The 12,768-nt window shown below is 36.9% G+C and overlaps 1 protein-coding gene across 2 annotated transcripts in view; it reads left to right on the top strand.

The window, feature by feature from the left end:
• Positions 1-2,464: 2,464 nt before the first annotated feature.
• LOC310891583 (uncharacterized protein) overlaps positions 2,465-12,768 on the top strand; it is a 53,816-nt gene continuing 43,512 nt past the window's right edge. For both annotated transcript variants that reach the window (XR_014577638.1, XR_014577639.1), the window contains exon 1: positions 2,465-2,670. The gene's annotated coding sequence lies outside the window, so the exon portion shown is untranslated. The remainder of the gene's footprint in view (positions 2,671-12,768) is intronic.

Raw genomic sequence — 12,768 nt, 5'->3', positions numbered from 1 at the left:
TTGGGGGATATTCTCTATCTCACGCTCTAAGTCATGCTAAATAGTAGCATTAAAAAGCCACCAGAGCTGTGCTATAACTGTACAAACATTAACTTCTTTTTAGAGCTGTTGCCTAACACCATTCTATGAAGTTTGGGTAGTATGATGTATAAACCTGTGCAACTTACTAAAAGGAAGGCTATACAGCTGTGAGATTTCTCTCTACAAATTCTCTTTACAATTAACTATAGAAAGTCAGCCTACATTTCTGAGTTAAGCCTTCTGCCAGTTTCTGATATTTCCATTTGTCCTGGTTCCAGTTAGGACAGAGTTAATTTTTCCTCATAGTAGCTGGTAGGGTGCTATGTTTTGGATTAGGATGAGAAGAGCGCTGATAACATGCTGATGTTTTAATTGTTGCAGAGCAGTGCTTACACCAGGCCAAGGACTTTTCGGCTTCTCGCTCTGTCCTGCCAGCGAGCAGGCTGGGGGTGCAGCAGGAGCTGGGAGGGGACAGACCCAGGACAGCTGACCCAAACTGGCCAAAGGGGTATTCCATACCATCTGGCGTCATGCTAAACAATATATAGGAGTGGCTGGCCGGGGTGGGGGGGGCCGGCTGCTCGGGGATAGGCTGGGCATCGGTCAGCGGGTGGTGAGCAATTGCATTGTGCATCACTTGTTTCTTACACATTATTATTATTAATACTATTATCATTATCACTATTATTATTATTGTTATTATTATATTCCTGTCTTAATAAACTGTCTTTATCCCAACTCACAGGCTTCACTTTCCCGTTTCTCTCCCCTATCCCAGAAAGGGAGGGGGGAGGGTGAGCGAACAGCTGTGTGGTGTTTAGCTGCCAGCCGGGTTAAACCACAACACCATTAAAGTAAAAAAATACATTTTACTGTGCTCTGTAACTTACCATCTTCTCTCCACAAAATCCATGTTTTCTCTGTTAAACATTAGGAATCCTTGTTACAAGATAACAAATTTTAAAAGCCACAAAATTCCATGACATTACAAAACACAGACCCTCCAAGCTCTTCTCTCCTAAACTCAGTCCCTAACATTGAGTGACTTTAGATAACCTGCAAAATATTTTATCCACATTAACAAACACCTCAATAACTGTTTCCAATCATTTTCAGCAGGCCTGATTCAGGTCAGGGGAAAGCAAGTTGCTGTAATTAATAACTCAACTTTCACTTCTGAGTTGGAGAAGATCTTTTCAATCAAATGCAGCCCAGGCGCCTGTATTTTAAGTTATGCAACTCCACTCATACACCAGCTCTTGGATTATTTACGAAAACTATCTTCTTGTATTCACAAAGCAGGTTTTTGTCCTCCTACTTTATCTCTACATTCCAGCACTACTACAAGACCGGATAATTCTATGATAAGCAGCACTATCTATGGATAAAAAGACTTCAGTCTTGATATTTTTAACTTTAAAAATTTGAACTGAAAAAATTCATGGCTTTTGAGAGTTTCTTTAGCCTCACAGAGATGCAAATGTAAGCTGTTGCTATTCCTTCACCACTTTTCCCTTGGCAATAAGCACACTAGTTGCCAATGACACTTATTTTAAATAGTATTTTTAGCACAAAATGTGTAACATGAATGTGCTTTGGTTCTATTATGGTAATACACATGGATACTCTCACAGTACCAGAAAAATTATTCACAGTACACTACAAAAAATTATTCAACTCTACACAGTAGGCTCAGGTATAGTGCCTCTGCTTTTTTCAGTGAAATTAACACACAAAATCATCCACACAGTAGCCTTCAGGCACCTTCTTCCCTTTAGAGCAGTTGAGCACATGCTTCTTTTTTATTATTATTATTATTTAAATGACAGCAACAGCTTGCCTTCCATTTCTTTGAAAAACAAACACTCTACCAGTAGAAAAAAAAAATCACTCAAAATTTACAGTTTCCTTCAAACCTTGAGCTACCCCCGGGGCCCTGGTGGGAGCAGTGCCTCGAGGCATGGGAGGCAGCAAGGGCCGCCATTTCACAGCCTCTGTGGACACCGCTAAGGGGAGCGGCAGTGCCCTGCAGGGCCGCTAGCCTTCCAAAAACATGGAGCTGGTGGGATCAAGAGAACCTTAGAAACTTGTTTTCCTCTCTCTGCTGTCACTTTCCCGATTCTCTTTCTCAAGCAATTTTCCCCGCATCCCAGCCGCACACCCGCAGGGAGCGCCCCTTCCCCTGCCCCCTCAGTCCCGGCTGAAGTGTAAAATTTTTCAGCACCACATGCCCTAAAGCTCATACCCAATTCTGCATTCTGCAGTCAAGCCCCTGGCTTTTTTTTTGTTCTCCCTGATGCTTTTTAAAACTACCCTGGTTACAATTTGAGCAGGCTCAGAATGGGACTAGGTAGTTGGAAGAAACAGGGTGAGCTTTTTAATTGCTAGTTTACCATCCCGTGCATTAATCTCAAGCCCTTCATTTGTTTCAAGATGTGTGTGATTGTATAAAGTTGCAACTATCATCTCTGGCATTACTTAGGCATTACGAGGAGATAGAAAAACACGAAAGGACAGGTACGCACAAGACAGAGGGAAGCTGCTCCTCACAGGTGCTACAAAATAGCGGCAGTTGCAGCATACTGGGAAGGAGGCAGTTGTGAGGACCCTGCTGGCTGTGTGAGGGATGGTGTTGATTTTAGTGTTTTGGTGAGTAATTTTACTTTTTTTGATTGTGTAGTACAGGGTGGCTTTTTTTGTTTGTTTGTTTTAAGAACTACTGAAGCGTTTTCTAGTCTTCCCTTCTCCTTGCAGAAGAAGGGGATAACAGATTTAGCAAATAGTGTGGGGAACAGGTGACAGGCTGTGCCTTGTTTGTTGCCGTATATGAAATATAGCTACACAGACTACTTCCTTGTTGATGTTATGATTTTGAGAGGAAAAATATATATATATATTTTCAAGAATTGTATCAGTGGGTACTTAAAATGTGCTTGGGCAATTTTGAACTCACTTGTTTTGTTCCGTATAGCTATACTCAATTTCTAGAATTTTCCTTACTTTAAAATGTTGGTTTTTATTTGAATGACCAAACGGTTCATAATCCAGATAGTTGCTGCTTTCTTCATTCTTTGTAGAAATGAAGTTGATTTCCAATATGTTTCTTGCAGATGAAAGCCAAGTCTAGTTTGGGATCTGAGCTCCTGCTTAATTATTCCAGCTTGGGCTGGAGTAGAGCCTGGGGGATTTGGAAAACCCACACAAGCTGTATGAGAGGTCATGGGGGAAAGGAAAATAAAAAGAGAATAAGAACAGAGATGGGAGTAGAGGGAGAATGACTGTACTGTTATGTTAGAGTACGGTTTGAGGAAGGAGAAAGTAAAATACGGCCAGGAGAGGTGACTAAGCATCAGGAAGAGAGAAACTGATTGATGTGTCCCCTGACAGGGGAATTGCTTTCTCATTACCTAGTCAAGAAGCCTCTTTTTAAAAGTTTTTTATTAAGGTGTTTCAGGTTATATTTTAAATTTGAATGCATGTGTGTTTAAATTTAAAGGAATGCTCCCACTGTATGTACATTTTTTGTATTTTCCAGCTGAATGCCTGTGAAATATTTATCCATTTTGTAGAACGCAGATTCAATAGAAACTTTTACAGGACTTTGAAAGTAATTTGTTACTGTATGATACAGGCTACTAATCTTAACTGAAAGGGAAGCTGATTGCTTGAATGCCTAGACACAATGTGCTTTAAAAAGTTAAATATATTGCTATAGTCCATGTTTAGAGAGTCTGACTTCAGTTTCATGCAGGTCTTGAACGTACCTGAGCTATATTTAAATATTTCTTTACTCTAGACCTATACAGTGTTAAGAGTAATTGGAATTTTATAAATCAGTAGCATATACTTCACAAAATCTGGTGAGTAAAGAACATATTATTCTTTATCTATTTATTAACATGATATATTTTGATTCTATTCAGATTTAGTATATCATAGGTATTCTAAAAATGATGAATGAATGCTAGTATGCCACAAATATTTTCACATTAGATATACTTAAATTTTATATTAAAGTCAGGTTTTCTTTTAGCAGCTTCTATGGAGGGTAAATGGTCTTTTAAACTTTTTTATGATAACTCTATATCAAGTCAATTAAAAGATACTTTTTAATGAAAATTAAGATCATATGGAAGTAATCAAGATTTTATTTGGATAATGTAGAGGTATGGTGAAAGACTTCTGGTGTTCTATAGGAATTCTTCCTAGTCCATTTAAAATCTCCATTGGCAGTGTCTAAAGATAGTTTCATATAATTACCACTGTGAGGTTGTAAACTACAGGAAGCTCTGTTCAGCATCCCACGTGGTATGGTCTCTGCCAAAAGAACTTAAGGCACAAATCAATAATTATTTTCAAGGAGCAGCTTGGTATTTCCATGCACTTGGATTAGTGTACCAGTATTTTATTCAAAAAGTATTGCCATGCCCAGTACACAGTCATGAATTTCCTCGATTTATGTCACTACCTTATTATAATAAAGATGCTACAGTCTGACCCACAAAGAGGAATGCACGTGAAAGTTGCCATGCTGAGATTAGCACTTCAGTCAGGGAACACTCCAGCCAGAATTTTTGAGTCAGCCACACTTTCCAATAGCACATTTGTGCTTTTAAAAATTAAAACACTTCTGGTTTGCTTTTTAATATTGCTGTCTTACTGGAGCTGTAGAAGAACACTTACACTCTTGAACATGTTTTTTCTTTTATGTATCTTTTTCTACTATGTACATTCCTGACTGGCAAACCAATGAATGGGTGGGGTCTGGTCCAGTGTAAGAGCAGAAGCACTCTTTGCTTTTGCATGTATTTTGTGAAACTCTGATAGCGCAGCTTTTTGAAACCCCAAGCTCTTATAATGCAAACTTGATAACACTTCTTCCTATAGCACGGCAACTACAGTTAGTCTCATTGTGCTTAATATATGTAACTTTTGTCCACTGGGAAAAATAGAACTGGATGTCATTTGCTGTCTTCAGAATAGAAAGAGTACTGCATAATTGTGCTTTGCCTGCCAAGTATGAGAATTTGGCACATGCATATATTTTTCTAAAGAAATAGTTTATTACAACACCATGGTGTCACTGCAAATTTTAAATTAGATTTGGTGTTAATACTGCAAAAAACAAGCTTGACTGGAGGTCTTGAAATTGTATCTAGATTGCCCAAATGTTAATACTTAGTCTGGTAGGAGCAAGCAACATATGAATTTGAAAGTTGAAGATGATTTGTGGTGAATTAAATATATTTTTGAGTCTAACAGCTAATGAAATTTACATTTTGACTTTGTTATGAGTGTACTATTTCATGTTTTTTGATTGTTATAATGTTTTTCAGCTGTGAATTGAAACTGCACACAAACAACATGGGGAGCTTGCAGATGTCTATAAATGCTAATTCATTGTGTATGGAGTCAATAATCAATTTTGTGTTGTCTCTATACCTGCTCATGTACAAAGTAAAATGAATCTCTAAATGTCTGCAGGCAATCAAAAAATTGGAGGGTCAGTTTTGCGGGTGGCGGTTAATAAGCTAGGTTGCTTAACTTCTTCAGCAATAGCTCAAATGCATTTATCTAGAATTCCAAGAAAACTGTAAGGCTGAGCAGTTTTGGAGAGATGCTCACAGGTACATACTAGACAAATGGCATACATAGCTTGAATATATCTATCCCATAACGTGTCTGAGATTTATTCAGATGGTTGACTGCAAAGTTTGATTATTACTTGTCCAATATGATGACAAAGATCTGGGTTGCAGGGACGGTTGGGTCCAATCTCACTTTGCTGTGACTTTCATCATGTCACTAAACCGGTTTTTCTGTTGTTCTTTACCTTGTAATATGAGGAAACTGTCACAGATGTAAAAGTGCTCTGGCAAAGCTGTGTAACTTGCTACTGGATCATTTTTCTTCTATTATTTTCTATGGCATGTAAGCCTTCTTATTTGCATCCTGGTTTTCAACCACTTAGCTACATGGAGTAGTTTATTTTACAGTTCTGTCAGGGGATAAACCTTAGCTGATCTACTGCAATGCAGACTATGTATTGTTGTTGTTGACATGTATGCTTATGTTTTCACTGTTCTGTTTTTTCAGTTGTTTTACTGCTGAATTATATTTTACTGAAAATGATTTGATAAGACAATGAAATAATTGTTATAATCATTACCTTTCTATGTTGTGACACTAACAAAGATTCCCTTAAACATGTTTTAGAATAAATCTAACTCTGCTAATTCTTACTGTAAACTATTTTGAGAAAGTCAAAAACTCAAATGTAAGAAAGTGTGTGTGTATGTGTGTATATATATATATAAGCTCCATTTATGTTCTGAAGTGTCCTATTATGTTCTTTATGTGGAAGACGGTGTGTAACATTTACTTCATGGGAAAAAACATTTCATCACTCTCAAGTTATGTTCTGATTTTCAGACTAGACAGAAGCAGGACTTGAGAAATCAGATTTGACAAAAATATATATATATAAAAAAAAAAACTTTCTAAGGAGTCAATCTGATTTTTAATTGTTAGGAATCCATGGGCCTGAGCTACCCCCAGCTAAGTCCAGCAAACAGAGCGACAAGGAGAATGATTAAATAATAGCTTAAACCAAAGAGTCTTCTTGCCATACAGTGTCAGGTGAACATCAGGTCAAAAAGGGCAGTGTGGGAAGATTCCTCTGCTGCTCTGTTTCCTGTTACTTATTTAGATCTTTCTTTGAAGGAAACAGGCTATTGTGGTGGCTTAGGACAAAATTAATTTGTATTTTATGGAAAGCTATGTAACTTCAAAGACAATTAAAAAAAACCTCACGTTAGGAAAGTAGAGTAATAACATTTACTTAGAAGTGTCAGTAAGTAAGATCCTTGCTTAATGAACTTTTTTTTTCCCATCTGTAGAGGCCACTGAGGACACTTCCTTGAGAAAGGCAAATTGTCATTAGCAGTGAGAGGCTCTCAGTGGCAAAGCAGTCAGTAGCACAGAGAAATTCCTGTGGTTTCCAAAATATCATTCACAGGGTCACAACAAGTATGACTAAAGAAATCTGAACAATTATATGTTCTTTGTTCTTCCCACAGTTGTAACACACTGATGTTATTTATATACATGCTCACCTTTTATGATGCATGAAAATCTGAAAGGCAAAAACTAGGAGGTGTTCTTCATGAATGAGGTCTTGTACTAATAGTTACTTAGCAGATTTATGTTAGAGAGGAGAACATGAACTTTTTGCAAGCTTCTTCCCTTTTATTCTTTTTTCTTAGTTGAAATGCGATAAGCAATATTGGCCCTTGAAACCTGGGATAATATTGTAAAGGAGAGCAGTGTTACATGTTGCAGTATTATATGTCACAGTATTATTTTGTCCAGATTCAAACATTTTACCAAAATATTCCTGTACTATATTAATCGAAATACTCAAAATCTCAGTCGACATGAAATATACAAGCATATTCAGTATCAGTGGGGGCAGAAGTCTTAAAAGACATACAAGTACAAATCTATCAGCTATGATTTTGGATGTATTATGGTTAATGATTTTCTTTGGAAACCTACTTATGTTTCACAAGTTTATTTAAAAAAAAATAACAGCCACCATAACACTTAGGTCTGGGGCTTTCAGTTTTTAGCAACTCTTCTGCTGCTACCATTTTTCGTATGTTTTGACATATCTGATCAACATTGCCTTGTTTTACATAAGGATTGCTTTTTCCTAATAGGCAGATTCCAATGAAAATCTCTTCAGTCCCATACAGGAAATAGAGTTTCCTGAACAGTTGTGGGGTTTTAATGGTTTTTGTCATCTTGAGCTCTTAGAGGTCCAAAAGTCAGGATGCAGGTCTTGATATTTTGGGTATCATAAGTTGTAGATCTTGCATGTGAAGACCTACCTAAGTTTACAGTTGGCATAATGACTGTAACCTCTGGTCATCTTTATTATGTCTGTCATTATTTTTGGATCTGTATCTTCATCTAAAATGAAGAAGAAATCACTATTTTACATTTACTTACCAGTATTTATTCTTGATAGCTGACTTTGTTACAAGTAATTAGACTTCAAATTTACAAACCATTTTTAATTTCCAAGTTAGTACTTTAACACAGTAAGGGTGATGTCTAGCACCAGTTTAGTCTAACAGATGTATGTCTTAGAATTTAGACAAGTTAATACTAAATCAGTTTAGAATCGCTTGAAATCTTTCATGGAGACAAGTTTTGCTTCTTTGTGAACTAGCCTATTAGCACCAGGTCACCATTTAAATTTCAAATATAAATAGGAAAGAAATTGTTTTGAATTTTTTCTGATTTCTTTAATTTTCAGCCTTCCTGTAAACTTCCAAGACACACTCACCCAAGGCAGTAGAATCCTTAGTTTACCATCCAGTTGAAAGTTTATCTAAGACTATGCCAGTTTTCTTTAGCTGAAGCTACGTAATATCTCAGCTAAATATAAATATAAATGACATCAAGCTAAATATTATCTCAGGTATTTTTAGTCTTCGCATACTTGATATTAATATTCTGGTTAGGAGAGAGAATAACAAACTTGGTGAAATCAGTTTGTGTGGTTTTTTTTCTCCCAGCTTCAGTGTTGCCTGTATATTGTGTGCTTTTACTGTATGCACTTTGTTTAATAAAGTGGGGTTTTTTTTGGTTTGTTTGTTTGTTTTGGTAATGAAATATAATTGTTTTAATTCTTTGCAAGTTTGGAGTTAGCTAGCCTGTGATTTTAAGCAAAGATGGGAAATACCGTCTGGTATGACCCACTTGCAGTTTTGCTTCTTTTGGTATCCTTATCACTCTTACTTATAGACAGGAAAACAGTCGATTGATTTTGCTTCGGAGTACAGTTTGATATACCATGGAATTTGTTCTTTGCTGAAATACTGAATAGTTGAGTAAACTTTTTTTCTCAGTCTTTTAACATCCTTGTAAATATGCAAGCAAAATATTACAACCACAAAGAAACTGCAGTCAGATAGAAACTAACTGAACTGTATTGACCTAGAAACTGTTGAAATATTTTATCCATCCATACATACAAGTTTGCTTTGAATCCTTATACTGTATTGTAAGGCAGCTTGTACAAGTTTCTCTCACATTTTAGTTGCCATGCAATTATTTCATAAATAGCTTTTCCACGTGGTCACTGAGTTTAGTTTGAGAGAAGAAATTAGAAGAGAATTTATACCACTGTCTCAAACAGTACTGTTATAAAATAGCTATCTCCTTTGGGGAATAAGGAGAAAGTAAGAGCTTTCCAAAAACTAAAATATGCAGTGTGCAAAGCCAATTTTCAGTTTTAAGTAACCGAGTGTATCTCATAAGATTCCAAGCTAATATGTGTCAAAGCACATGTAGATTGTTACAACAGAGAAAATGATACCTGTAAATAAACTGATTGGAAAGCACTATTTTGTTTGAAAGTACAAAAATTAAAATTCAAAATCAACCCCCATGAAAAGATGTACTTACCACAAGGCCTCAAACTAAAATATTGTTTTGAAATAAATCTTTTCAATAGCACTGTGGTAGACTCTTCTACTGCAAGCGTGATTGTAGTGATCGGGACTTTGAGGAAGCAGGTAGGGGTACTTGCTTTTTAAGGCCTTCTGAAAATATCAGGAATATGGTACAAGTTGGCTCTAGAACACTGGTCAGACATGTATGAAAATACTATGATCGTATATACATTTGAAGTCCTACTCAAAATTCTTAGACCTCCAAAACTGAGGTCTAAGAATTGCATGTGAAAACAGAAGAACTCGTGTTCCTCTCCAAAAACATTATCCTCATCTGCTTCAACAAACAAAAAAAAGATTTTCAGATATTTCAGTCACCTAGAGAGCTTTTGGAGGCTGACTCTACATCACGGTGCTGTGAGACGGGATCTGAGGAGACGTCTGCATCAGAGGAACAAACGGCTGCTGCAGAGACATGGAAACAGTGGTGAGATACAAAGGAAGATGCAAAGAACGAGGAATCACTGAATCTGGAACAAAATGAGTTGAGAAAGAAACTCATGACAGGAAAGAGCAAGAAAAATGGAGTAGAAAAAAAAAGCAATAATATTTATACTTGAACAGCACTGTTTGACCTCAAGAATACCAAGGCAAAATGCAAAGGCAGGGTGCAGAAGAAAAACAGCACTTTTTTGAAAATAAAAAATTGATGCTCTGAATATCTGGAACACAAACTACTTTGTGCAACCAAATTTCTATATACTTATAGGACAGCTGAACAGCAAGGCAGGCAAATTAAAGACATGTGCCCTATTTGTCAGAACAACACCAGACAGCTTCAGTAATTCAGCGAGGCCCCACTCCTATTGCTTAAAAGCACAGAGCTTATAAAACAACTCAGTCAATTCCAGTATATGAGCTAATGTACTTGGAAAAAAAAAAAAGTGCATGAAAGCAATACTACTGTTTATATTAAATGTAGTAACTGCTTCTCAGTATCCATTTAATGTGATTTTTTTCCCTGCATTCTGCAAAGATGGTTTCAATCTGTCACAAACTCTTCCCCCTTCCCTTGACAATATGCTTGAAAATATCTTTTCTATCTACGGACCATCAAGGGTTGCACACAGTTACAGAGGATGCATGTTGCTGAAAGGAAAGAAGAATGGAAAGGGAAGAACTAAGAAGGAAAATGGCAGTCGTTGTATGAATGGGGAGTTAATAGAGGTCGTATTGGAAAACTACCCAGTTTTTATATGAAATCCTGAGAATTACTGAAGTACAAGTACTTAACCGTCAGTTTTCAGATTCAGTTGCAGTACCTTTAGTGGAGTTCAGCAAGCTGTGTGAGTATTGGAGAGGGGCAGTAGATACCTGAGGCAGTGTGCTCCAGCACACAGGCTGCTGGTATGTTTCTGGCGGTGTCACCAAATGTGACAGTGGTAATGATGCAACTCCTGAGCAGCTAATACTTAGCATTTCAGTTTGTATTGATTTACAGCGAGGAAGGAAGAGGTACAATGAGGAATGACACTCAGCTTTTGAATCTTTTGAATCTGTTGCCTCTTGTGCTTTTTGTAGCACAATCTGTCCTGCTTCTGTCCAACTTCTGCCTGCCTCAGCCCATGAGAGAGGTTTCAAATGGCTTCTCTATTCTGGTCCAGGTGCAAGAAAGCTCTCAACGGTCTTAACAGTAACATGCAGTAAATTCATGATGGGAGCTTGGCAAGCACTCTTGGTGGGTACAGTGCTGTTTATCTTATAATGGTCCAACAGGTAATAGTGTGCTGTCAAACAGCTGAGAAATGTCATTCTGTGGATTTCCATTTCATTTAAAAGTGGATTTATCTAGGATTGCCATGAATTACTTATTTTTTTGTAGATAGTAGTAATGAGTGGTTGTCCAACTATAGGTCTGTAACCTACATCTTAGTTACTTTTCAGTCTGTGTAACTGGAAGCCAGTAGAGAAATGATGAATTAATACAGTCATTTTGTTCAAGAAAAGATCTACTTAACTATGTAGTCCACCATAATTGAAATGTCCCATTGTAGGTGTTCATTGCAGTAACTTAGTTGTTTTCTAACGATGTATCTCTAACTCACCCCTGTCCTGTATCAGTGTGTTTATATGCAGTACTGCCCTCTACAAGAGTCAGTCAAGAGTGCTCACATGTTTATGGTTAGCTGTCCCATAGGAGGCTGTAAATCCTGGGCCTAATAACTAATAAATATTTTTAGGCTGCTTGTGGAAGCACTTTGGTTCTTCTTTCCACAGTGAGTTGCAAAATGCAACTGACAGGACTAATGTTTGTTTATGGGAAGATCATTTAGAGAAGATCTATCTGATTCTCTCTACTCAAACCTCAAATGAATAAATTGGAGGTCTTGTTGGATATACAAGCCAAAAATATTGCAGATTCTTGAGGGAAAACATTTTGAGCAATGTATTTATATTTTCTGACCCTATCAGAAACTCTCTAAATAAGCATTTAGCATAGCTCTAATGGCTAAACATTGATTGATATTAAAAAAAATATTTAAATACTGTGGATTTCTCTGTAGTGATACTTTGCTAGTTTATAAAGAAACTAAAAGCAGAACTTGAATTAGTTGACCTAGCAGAACTCTATTCCAAAATAGTTTAACAATCTACAGTTTATGTAAAATTGAGCTTAGTTACAACAGAAGAATGGAGGAAGGAAGAGAAAACTTAGCCATGTATGTATCTGGAAAAGTGTCTTGTGCTAAACCTTATTGTTTTGGACAAAGTCAGTAAATGAGCATCCCATCTGCTATAGTTTTAAAGAAAAGTAAGCCCTGTCTTTTCTGAGCAGCTGTACTTTTGTGCTCAATGGCAGGCACAAAAGGAAAGGAAGCAAACAAATTCAGCGCTGGCAGGAATTTTGGAAGAAGCAATGGAGATTCCAACATCTGCAGGATTTATTGAACCCACTGGGAATTTGTATGCTGTGCTTGTGCTGTCCTTTCACCTTCATTATCCTCTACCCCAGCCCTTTGTGTTCATTTACCATGACAAGTTGCTAACAAAAAGATGGCTGTGTGTGACCAAATGAGTAGAGGTGGTAGGAAGTACTTGCATTAGAAGTCATTATGATGATAATTGTACGTTTTGAAAACTAAGTATTTGTCTTAATAGTGCTTTAAGCTTTCCCCACTGTCTGGAAAGCCATCATAATTTGGACATGTAAATCATTGTTTTAAGGCAGTGAAACTTATAGGCCCATACTGAACGTATTGTCAAGTTTAAGTGTAATTCCAAA

Source organism: Anser anser (genome assembly GCF_964211835.1).
Source record: "Anser anser genome assembly, chromosome: 1".
Taxonomy (NCBI): Eukaryota; Metazoa; Chordata; class Aves; order Anseriformes; family Anatidae; genus Anser; species Anser anser.
This window is presented reverse-complemented; position numbering and strand designations above follow the sequence as displayed.